We start from the raw sequence: 11,684 nt of genomic DNA on the forward strand, positions 1-11,684 counted from the left end.
CACCCATCCATAAACTGTGAAACACTTGCATAGGTGTCAGCATCTCCACAGCTCCTTCTTCACCTGGCCAGGGCTGGATCATTAACCCAACTACAGAAGCCTGCAGTCACTTCTCTTGGCAGAATCCAGGAAGGGCAGGATGAAGAGGTGGTATGCTGGGACAAGTGGAGGACCAACAATGGTGAACCTCAAGCACTGCTATCACTTTGGTCAGAGACTTTTTAATGAAAAAGAGCCAACATCTAAGCAACATTGTGAAGTTATAAGCATAGCAAATGTTATATGCACAGTAGCAAAACTGGCTGTTGGACACCTCAACATATGATTACCGACAACTTCACTTCATCCCTCCTTATTCTACACATAAGTGACCTCATTAACTACCTCCTCTCCCTTGTACATCACTAAGGGCAGTATGTGATGAGGAAACAGTGAATGAGACAGTTAACTTTACTGTCAGCTTTAAAAAGAAAAAACAAAAAAGATTACTTAAAACATCAGTAATTAGGCCTCCCACAGAGACACTACACTTTATCTTCTCTTGAAGATCACAGTAATAGTCTCTCTTCCCAGCTATTCAGTGGGGACTCCCAGAAGCATCTGTGAGCTGTCACTCTTTTTACAGGAACAAAAAACCTACTGAAGCAGCAGGAAAAACAGCTGTAAGCATTTCAGAGAAGGAAATGAGACAAGGAGACTGGTTAGAAGCATATGGCCCATACGGATTGACATGAGCAATCGGCAGCAATCCTAACCAGAACTTCCCATTTCAGACAGTGATCCTGCTCCCCTCATCCTCAGATGCATGTCAAATCAATCATTACTTTATTTCTTCCACATTAATTCCCAAATGTTAGTAGTGCACAGGCCACCACAGCCAATGGGGACAGCCTGGATGTTGTAGGAGTCAATTTGCCCCCAGGAAAGTGCACATTGCCCAGCAGCACAGGGTGTTGGAGTGGGCAGACAAGCCAGCACAGGGAGAAATAAGGAAGGGGACCTAAGGCAAGCAGCCCACCTGCCAAGGATGCTGCACTTCATGGGCAGTGGTCACCCTCATGGCTCAGCTGCTGAAAGAGACAAACTAACAGGAATCAGCTGGCAAAACAAACAAAAGGGAAAGAATGACTCTGGATAGCTCTATCTCTGCTGATAGCAGCTCTCCTGGGGGCATGGAAGCCCCCTTTTCATCATCATGTCACTCACAAACCCAGTGCAAAACTAGCTTTAAGTAGCCCAGGCATGAACCCACAAACCCAGACAGGAAACACTAGCTGTTAGAGGAGCACATGTGATATAATTTTTTCAAACAAGCCAGACAGGACTTGCTTATCCATGCTTGGCATTTTTTGTCTATTACCAAAAAAAGCCAACATATTATAGATACCCAGGAGACCAGTGGATGCCACAGTAACTGAGTGGACTGGCTGGCCACCACACCTCAGCACCCTGCCCAGGGAAGTCCACACCCCTGATGGGAACAGAACTGCTGGGAGAAGGTAGAGCAGCCAAGCAAACGGTCCTGATGACAGGGCAGCTGCTGGTCAGCACTGATGTCAGTCGTGGTCAGCACTGATGTCAGCTGTGCCCACCACAGGGAAGAGCTCTATCAACTCAAATGCCACCACCCCCAGATCAAACAGCATGGCACCAGCAGAGTGTAGGTGTGCATGTCTTCTCCCACCCCACTCTCCAACCCTATTAGAGGGGGTCTTCTCTCTTCAGCTCCATCAATTAACCACATTTTCTTGTTTAGCTGGTACAGGTTGCTCTTTGCATGGCTGGCAAGATCACACAGGAACACACCAAACACCTGAAATCTCAAATTCAGCTGCTGCCCCGACTGGGCTCTGCAGCCACAAACACATAAGTCCCATCTTTGGTTATAATCAAATCATCTCTTCAATCAACAGCTGAAAGACTGGGCCTGCATCACCCTCCCCAGGCAGCATGTCCCCAGTGTACCAGCACATCCACCCCAGATATGCCAGTGCCATTTGTCAGTGGAGATGGGGTGGACTGGGGGCTGCAGCACAGTAAGATGAGGAAGGATGATGTCTGACAGCCAGGATCCCCTGTCCCCATGCTGATGGCTCAGTGTGGTCATGCCACCCAGGTAAAGCAGAGGAAATCTACACCTTCAGCCCTTCACATTGGAAGTATTTGCACAAACCAGAAGACTTTTCACAGACCATTCTGCAGTGTTCCAAGTGGATCTCACAACACATGGAAAGGTGCTATCCAAGTCTCCACTTAAGAGAAACTTGACCTAGAAGCAGGAAGGATATCCAGGGCAGGAAACATTAGCAAGGACAGGACAGGCTTGACCCACCACCTACAACCTCAGCATTGAAGAGCACAAAGTAGGCAGCTGCTAAGACTGAAGCTGAACTAATGCTGCCGTGTCTAAACACCATCCACCTCATACTTACTCCCAGCACAGACCACACTGGAGATACCTATTTTTAATTCAATAAATCCAAGAGACCCAGTACACCCACAGGAACACCCAAACCCCTGTGTACGGAGCAGGGGACACAACAGTAGTTCATTCATGACCAGCAGTCACATGGCTGAAAGTGATTACAGCACCCCAGTCACTGTCAGCTGAGCTGCTGCTGCTCAGAGGACCTCCAGGATGCTGCCTGAGCATCATTTCTCACAGCCACAGCACCATGGTCCAGATGTTGGACCATTGCTCAGTTGCCTTCAGCTTTCACACTTTCCACCTACTTACCCAGCAGCAACAAGAGCAGCAGGTACTTCTGGGTTAGAAAAGAGCTTTAACGGTGCAAGCAGGGACAGCTGATTCTGCATAAGAGCCCGAGCAACTCTCTGGGATGGTCACAGGGGCAACAGTCCTTTCATTTCCTCTCCTACCAGCAGTGCTGCGGGCAGAGCTCTGCCAAGGCATTACCCACCACAAAAACAACCACTGCTGCTTGTGCAATAATCCAATTCCCAAAGTGCCAACAGGAATGTATGCGCAAAGATATCAACAGATGCTTATCAAGGGGCTTGGGGGCCAGGGATAGGTGATGCTGTGACATTTATTACAGTAACCCAACAAACACTGGTTTAATTCAACCTTGCATCACCCTCATTACAAGAGCTGATCTCAGTTTTGTTATATGCTTGAAAAGAAAAGATATTGAGGAATGCTTTGCTTTGTGTATGCATTAAGGCTATTTGGCAAACTTTTAAAGTTCAATATCCACCTTTCATAAATCTGCTGGTAGGGTTTCTGGATACATGTTTGGCTTTTTCGATGTAATTAGCAACTCTAATTATTTCATGAGCTCAATGTCCAAAAAGATACACAGATTACTAAATGCACACTAGTACTCAGTCGAAAAAGTGATGAGCATGTAAAGACCAGTAATTGGTTAATAAATATTAACATATCATGTTGTGGCTATTTCCAATTTGACAAGAAAGTTAAAAATTAATAAGTGTTATTGCACCAGGCAGGTTGATAGCTTGTCAGTCACCTGTTTAAACAGCAGGCCTGGAGAGATGAGAATTTGCTTTTTGCATGCTGAATTACTGCTCAAATATATGGGGAGGCAGGCAGAGTAATATTCAAAGCCTGAACATACACCAACTTAAACCATAACTGGTTTTTTTGCTGCTTAGTGCTACTTGGTGGTACACACATAAAAACCAAGTAGCAGCCGCATAAATTTCGCTGGTCCAACGCTGTGCAAACGGCACAGCAACACTGTAGCAGCTGGTTACATCTCCCTCCTTTCCTTCCTACCCCACATCTGCTTTCGGCTCTCTTTGCCATCAGATCATCAGCACATCCCGGCACAGGGTTAAACTGCCTCCCAACGTGGCAGGTCAAGAGTTGCCCTCTGAACACCATTAGAGAGCCAGGACTGTGCTTTGCAGGGTGCTGATGGATATGTACAAAACCTGCGCTGGAATAATACAAGCAGGCTTGATGCTGCTTTGCCATCACCTCCTCTGCCACAGGCAATTCATGTGCAAGAAAATCAAGCTAACAGACCTGTATCTACAGAGGGACAAATATAACCAGAGTATTCCAATCCACATCTCTCATTTCTCAGTTTTATGAAACAAAGAGATGCAAAACATTGTGACTTAAAAACACAAACAAACCTCAACCACAAACAAGAACTATCCCATACTGATATAAAGCAGAACATACTTGGTCTTTGGCTCTGCTGAAAATACAACCCCTTTGTGTTTCACCATCTATTATTTAGTGCTGTGTAAAATAGACTACCAAGAACATTATCTGTGTGTTGAGACACATCACCAAATAAATTACCACCGCTTAAAATATCACCACCAAGACAACATCAGGCGTGAAATGAGCTACTGATCACATCATCTACTTAGATAAGGAAGTGCATTACAGTATCTATGATGGGCACACCCTCCCTAAACTCACTGCCAATCATGTAAAAGAAAAGTATTTATCTTCTTCCAATGCACTGTTATACATTGTCAAAAATGCAACTGCCATACTGAAGCTCCAAGTGGAGCACTTGCAATTTTACTACACAAAAAGTGCAGATAAAGTGGTTCACGAGGCACACAGATCACTTAGATCACCAGAGGCTGCTTAAGCACAGCTACTGAATTAACTGTCCCTAACATCCCTTCCAATCAATCACTGAGCAGCACTCTCCTTTGCTTCCATAAAGTCAGAACTGTTGTATTTCCTCTTCTCCAAAGCCATTTAAGTCACTGCATTAGAAAGCCAAGTAAACACAGGGAAGAGTTACTAGAAGATCCCGCCGTGAGGGGATTCAGCACAAACTAATTTAACGAGGCTGCAATTCCTTCACTCACCATCATAATCTCACAACAATTGAAACCTTACTGAGCAGAGAAGACAGTAAGGGAGCCCCCGGGGAAGGGCTTCCTCTGCATTTATCCAAATATCTAATGAAGACATCAGTCCCCAGAGCCCGGTCCACAGCAAAGCTCACCTAGCCAAAACTGGTAAATAGGTTTCTGGAGTTTGGGGCATTCTTAATTTGGGAGAGATGTTTGCATATTTTACGAGAGAGGGAAACTTCATCAGATTAACTTTGATAAGAGAACAAAGACCCTGGTTAAACACAATTCTTTACATCTAGCACTGAGTAACTCAGTTTAATAATCACATTATGATCTCTTAACCCAGACAAAGAATGATTAATTCATCTTTCACAAGCAAAAAATTCCTTCAAAGGAGCTCGGTTTCAACCAAGCAACATCCTCAAATTGTTAAACCGTTGGCAAGACTAACAGGCTATGATAACAACAGTGTTTGGAAAAGGTTTCATTTAACAAATTATTTTATTACCTATTTTTTTTTCAAGTGTTATTGAGATGTAAACAAACAGATCTGAAATTTTAAGTGTGCACACACCCCACATAAGGCCATCAAACACCCCCAGGGCGGAATCAGCTGCAGAATACTGCACCCAGGGGACTTGCCTTGTGTCCACTAATCCCCCTGAATCACTGCTCTCCACTCACAAACTACCAGCAGCTCCTCTTTGCACAAGATTTCTTTCCAAAACAGATTGAATTTCTATACATCATTACGAACAGCACTAGTACATGCTGATCTCGGTAACTATTCCCTCTTTATATCCAGGTTCCAGCTGCTGTCTTTAAAGTTACTCTGAGCAAGTCTCCCAGCATTAAGAGTTTTGCTTCTCAGGTTACCAAGCTCACTGGAGAAGTCACAAGTGTTCCTGGCTGAACAATGGCTCCAAGTTGTCATGCAAAAGCAATTTACTTGAGATATCTATTATCTTTTATAGTCGCTTCTACAGATTGACCAAAAACAGGAAGCCCAACTCTGACATTCCACTGGAATTGTGTAACAGCAGTAACAACCTCAAAGGCTGATTCAACGGCATTTGCTCAGATCTATACCAGCAGCTCTGCTGAAAAGAAATCAGTGAGTCCAAGTGATACATGCCCTGCTTGAAGGTATGGATGCTCTTACAGAGCAGGCACATGCAGCCTGACCCAAGGAAGCATTAACTGGAGGTCGGTTCCCATCCACACGTTTCACCACTATTTCGACTTACAAAAACTTACAACTGGAGCACAGTCATGCCTGCAGAGTTGTTACCTCTGTGAGCACTGAGACTTGATGTCACCCATTACAAGACTTCCACACAGCATCAGGGTGGCCCAACAAAGGGAAGTTTGAGGCTTTAAGTCCTGAAAAATTCCCTGCTCTTCTCCTTCCCTTCCCAGGCTCCCAAACAAGAAGCCATTGTTAGGGAGAGTAGGGTGACACTTCCTCTCCCAGTCCAAATTAGAGACGTATAAAAATAAACCCACACAGCTGTCGCACGACTTCACTTTATTTCACCCCGCTTCAATTAGATGAGAAGTCGTTCCCATTTCCTCACACACTCTGCTTTGGGAATACTACTACGCTGCACAAAAGATAAAAACGAAATACAAACCGAACCCCTTTTCAGTGCCGCTCTGCGGGAACCCACAGCGGGAAGCGGCACCTCCCCGCCCCTCGGCCGGGTTCTGCTTCTACCAACTCGCACAAAGCCCCGAGCCCGCCGCAGCCGCGGCTCCATCCCAGCGCCGAGCCCCGGCAGCGGCCGCGGGCAGCGCATCCCCTGGGCCGGGCCCGGCTCAGCCCGGGGGTGAAGTTTTCCATGGGGATGAATCAGACAAGTGCCTTTTCATCGCCGCGGGGAGCTGGGAGCGGCGGCAGGAGCGCGCCCGGCGGACACGTCTCCCGCGTCCCGCCAGCACCGACGCGCTCCGGGCTCCGCGCCCGCCCCACGGCCCCAGGACACCCCGGGGACACGCCTGGTCGGCAGCGGAGCCGGGTGGCAGCGAGGGCCGGGCCGGGCCCGGCGGAGCCGCGCCGGGGCCGGTCGGCGCCTCCCCGCTGCCACCGCCGAGGCCGGGATGCGAACTGCATCACATCCAGCGGCACGGAGAGCGCCCGCAACTTTCCCCGAGTTGAAGGCGCGCCGGAGGAGCCCCGGGAGCACTCACCGTCCGTGCCGCTCCGAGCCGTCCCGCCGCGCCAGCCCCGCCCGCGGCCCGCGCTCGGCGCGCCCCGGCCCCGCCGCCCCGGCCCCATTGGGCCGCCCGCCCGCACATCACCGCGCCCCGCGCTGCCAGTGGGCGGCCGCCGAGCCACTCAGGGCAGGGCAGAGCCCAGCCGGCAGCCGGGGCACGCCCCGTCCTCCTCGCTGCCGCCGTCGGGCTGCTCTGCTGTGGCTTCTCCCGCTGTTCCCTGCCTTCATCGCTCTCGTCCCGTCCCGCATGTGTTCGTCCTCACGTCCTGCGTGTATCCCCCAGTTCTGCGTATATGCCTCGCTCCTGCCCGGCAAGCATCCCTCATTCGTCTCTTGTCTGCAGCTCTCCTCCGAGCAGGCATCCTTTCTTCTCTGCAGGCATCCCTTCCCTCTGTGCTCGCATCCCTCCTCCCCTGCAGGACTGTGTCCTGTCTCCCATGCACAGGCAGCCCTGGCTGCCTCAGCCCTGCCACGCAGACAGAGGAGCTGTGGGCTCCACTTGCAAATAACCCTTGTCTCTTCCTGCGGGTTGATGGTGGGGATGTCCAGGGAAAGCTGACGCTGGTGGACGCACTGGGTGAGGAGCCCCCCAGAGAGCAGAGCCAGGGGCAGGCTCAGGACCTGGCTCCCGCAAGGAGAAAGTGGAGTGCGGGTGCCTATCCCTTGCACCCGGTTATTCTGTGCTTCTGGACAGAGAGCATTGCCGTGGCCTTTCTCCACACAGCTTCCAGCTGTCCAATTTGGGATTGGTGACCTCATAACTGTCCTAATTTCTACATTTGCTACACAGATATTCACACCGAAAATTGCTGGAAGGGTTCAGGAAATCAAGGGCCTTAGGGACACTTTTTGCGTAAAAGTGGTGGAGGACAGAAATTAATCCAAATAGGCCTTGAACAGAGAAAGAAAAAGCAAACACCTGCTGTGGGAAGGAGGTGAACAGAGAGAAGAAGATGGGGCCAGAGCTGTACTTCAGACCTGGGCCAGAAAAAGGAAAAGTTGTTTCCCCAAATGGGAAACTTCACACTCCTGGCTGATGCTGGCACATCCACCAGGAGAGAACATGGGTTTGGATATTAATGTTTTCTTCTGGTTTTAATAGAAAAGCAAATATGCACTTAAACACAAAAAAACCTTTCCAGGCCAGAAAGATGAGATATTCCGATGCCTGGGGGTGAGAACAGCACAGTGTAATAAATTCATATAACAACCAGGAACACTAATGGAAGGTGCTAGCTTTCATATAAGGTAAAAGCACATCTCATATTTTGCTGTTTAACTATTTTTCACCAGTGTCAGAATAATTAAACTTGCCAAAATGTGACAGTTACCTAACAGACTATTAATAGATAAGGCACACACCAGCATTAGATCATTCTTTCTTTTCTCTTTCAAACTTGAATAAATGTAGGGCATTTTTAACTGGAACTGCCCAGTGAATCTGATTGCAATGAGTACTTAGTTCTCTGTGTTGGCAATGTTACAGGTGCACTTTTCTGGATCTGAATTGCATATGAATGTTATGAATTTTTCTATGAATTATTTACGGGAAGGCTGTCAGTCTGATCATTATAACATAAGGTAAAACACATTTTGTTGTCAAAACTGCCAGGAAAATTCCTTTTGCAGTGCTTTTCCAAAGCTACAAAATGACATGGTCTCATAAAGTTGTCCCACATGATGGAAGTGACATGGCTCACAGTGGGAGTTTCCTCATCACATTAGCAAGAGCAGCTTCCTGAGAAGAATCAGACTCTCTTCCCATCATCCTTTCATGCCTTTTATACAGTTGGATTGCTCATTGGGTATCAGAAACTCTTACATATTCATCAGTTTATTAGGCTGAGTCTTGGAGATAGCAGTGGTAATTTTAGACTGTTTTAAAAGATTAGTTCAATTTTACGCTCTGTGGTGGTAGTCCTGTGTTTAGATTAGACAATGCTTCACACTGCATTGCACAACACAACAGAATCAGAATATTTCTGATTCTGATTCTGGATTTTAGCAAAAAAATATTATACATTAGATTACTTCTTGTCCTCCTCTGCCAGCAGGCCAACATAAAACAACAGGAGACATGAAATCATCTTTGTGAATCTTGACTATTCAGAAAATGCAGATTACACATTTCCATGCCCTGCTTTTGTCCAAACCAGTAGTGTGAAACAGGCAACTCTTTGTTCTCTAAATGAGGGAATAAAGTATTAAACATATTGAACATTTACTAGTTGCCTCCTTATTAGGATTTCCCCACAACTTCTTGCACAAAGAAAGTTGAGCTATAGTAGACACATCCATTCATTCAACTACAACCATGCCTTAGTACCCTGATATAGTCATCAAGCTCAGTTTAATATTTTTATTATGTACTCAGTTAATTACCATATTCTGATTAAGAGTCAAAAGTGGAGTTTTATTTGCACATAACTAGTGAACACCGTGTTTGCGAAAACACACAACTGCACATTCTTGGGTGATTATTTATGATTAAAAACACTCTAACACAGATGTTGGTTTCCCCTTTTAGGGCTTTGCGAAAGAGTGGACAGACTTTTTCAAGATCACCTGGCTGCAGGCAGCTGGATTCTTATTTCATTGCATCCACAGGGGATGTAACTGGTGAAAGGTGAAATTTTGCCAAAGGTCACAGGGGAAAACCAGTCCCCTTGAGAAATGTCCCATGGAGATTTTAAACAGAGACTGAAGCACAGGGTAGATCTGGAATATCAATGTTTGCCAGTTCCTGAAATTGTATTTGGGACATTTTTAAAGCCCTTTCAAAAAGGTTTCTATGCAGAAAATTACAAAGAGCACTGTTTGCCCAGAGGGACTTTCCACACAGTGCCATGAGAACAGAGGACTTAGGGCCAGACAGGAGACAGGTATTTCCAACCTGACTTCCAACAGGACTAGTGTTATTTAGTATGACTTTTAAATGAGGTTACAGTGAAATATTCTTGTAGAAAACATGCAGACAGAGGATTCTGACTTCACAAACTACTAGAACATAGGAACTTAAGAGAAAGGAAATAGTACATGCTTTTTGAAGACTTGTTTAAACAGTGCTTCATTAATTCTCTTCTTCAGCAGTGTACAGTGTATTTAATAGGTGTTAGAAAATGCCCTGGCTACAGATCCACAATGGAAGGAGACTGACTGTTGGGTTTTTTTAATTTGTAAGGATATGGATTTCCATAAATGCAATTGATTGCCATAATAATCACCAGGCAAATGGAGGGTTGGCCCTGCATCCAGTATGACTGTTGTTGATTTCAGTGGAAGCTGAATGGGCCCTTAAGAGACTTTGCCACTGCAAGGTTAATGTTAGTGGGACTCTGTGCCTAGAGAACTGAAATGAATTTTTACTATCTCTGTTGAAATGTAAGCTTCTTATCTGGTCACTTAGCAATGCTTCTCCTGTACTGCTTTTCCATTGTATAAAAGTCAAATCTTTGCTCTTGGCTGGGTTATCGAACAGTGCTGATATCCCATGGCTAATATAGCTGCCCTAAGATAAAGATCATCACAGACAGAGCTGCCCTAAGATAAAGATCCTCACAGACAGAAAAAGATCATCACAGGTCACCAAAAGTGAGGGGTGGTGACAATCAGGAAGAAGGAAAGGACAATAAAAAACTATTTAATTGACAGGGCAATTAAAAACGTGTGTCTCTGAGGCACAGTGTGCCAGAAAGAGAGAGAAACTGCAAAACATGCTGTAGGAGTTCACATGGGTTCCAAAGAGGCCTTTAAGGAGCTGGTGTGAAATTCTTCCATTAGAATTAGGGCATCTGTTCTCAACTAGACTTTTGTTTTGTTTTCCAGAAATACTTACCCACAACATTTACAGAATATAAGAACTAGGATAATAATGTCAAGAACACTCACCATCAATCAAACAGAACAACCGAGTGGTACTGTGAAGAGATTTAATAATCTGGAACTATTTTTTTTTCCATTGCAAGAAAGCAGATGGGAATCTGCATAATATTTTGAACTACAGAAAATTGAATTTACCTCCCACTAGAAACATTTACTCAAATAATTCTGTGCACTTCTTTACTTAAAAGCAACTTTTGGGAGATAAGTATCAGTAAGCTTATCCATCAACTTTGTCCAGTGCAGGGAATCCAAATTAAAAGTCTACAGAAGTCTCTGGGATCCCCATGTGAGTGCAGATTACCCACCAAAGTTAACAGTCTGCCAGGCTGTGGGCAGGCAGCCTTCCCTCTCAGTGTCCTGGCTGCCAGATAACACACCACCTCATGGGATTCTAGATTGTGTTGTGAAACCACCAGTGACTCCTATTTCATTTGCTCTTGCTTTGGCAAAGGAACTGCCCCAAGTCTCACGTTGTCTCCATCTTGCAATGTAAATTGTATTCTTTCTTGTCAAGGAGAGTTTTTCAGGCATCGCCCATGCAGCATTACAAGAGCTCTTCAGTTCCAACTCATCAGTGGCAAGTCAGAGTTACACATGTGATGCCTTTGTACAGCCCTCAACTACAGGCTTTTTATGGGTTGAGTTTGTAGAGGACTCACTGACCTTCAAAGCACATGGGAGAGTGGGTGACTTAAGATTTTATTTGCAGTTCATATCAACAGGGTGAACACCCCTCCTACACCCTTGTGGACCAAAAACCAAAAAAAAAAA

General features: G+C 45.9%; 1 protein-coding gene across 1 annotated transcript in view; it reads right to left on the reverse strand.

The window, feature by feature from the left end:
• PLS3 (plastin 3) overlaps positions 1-7,075 on the reverse strand; it is a 51,408-nt gene extending 44,333 nt beyond the window's left edge. Inside the window, exon 1 of the mRNA XM_066182063.1 lies at positions 7,006-7,075. The gene's annotated coding sequence lies outside the window, so the exon portion shown is untranslated. The remainder of the gene's footprint in view (positions 1-7,005) is intronic.
• Positions 7,076-11,684: the final 4,609 nt, after the last annotated feature.

The sequence above is a fragment of the Chamaea fasciata genome, unplaced genomic scaffold (assembly GCF_029207755.1).
Source record: "Chamaea fasciata isolate MVZ Bird 193981 ecotype frontalis unplaced genomic scaffold, bChaFas1.0.hap1 SCAF_4, whole genome shotgun sequence".
Lineage (NCBI taxonomy): Eukaryota > Metazoa > Chordata > Aves > Passeriformes > Sylviidae > Chamaea > Chamaea fasciata.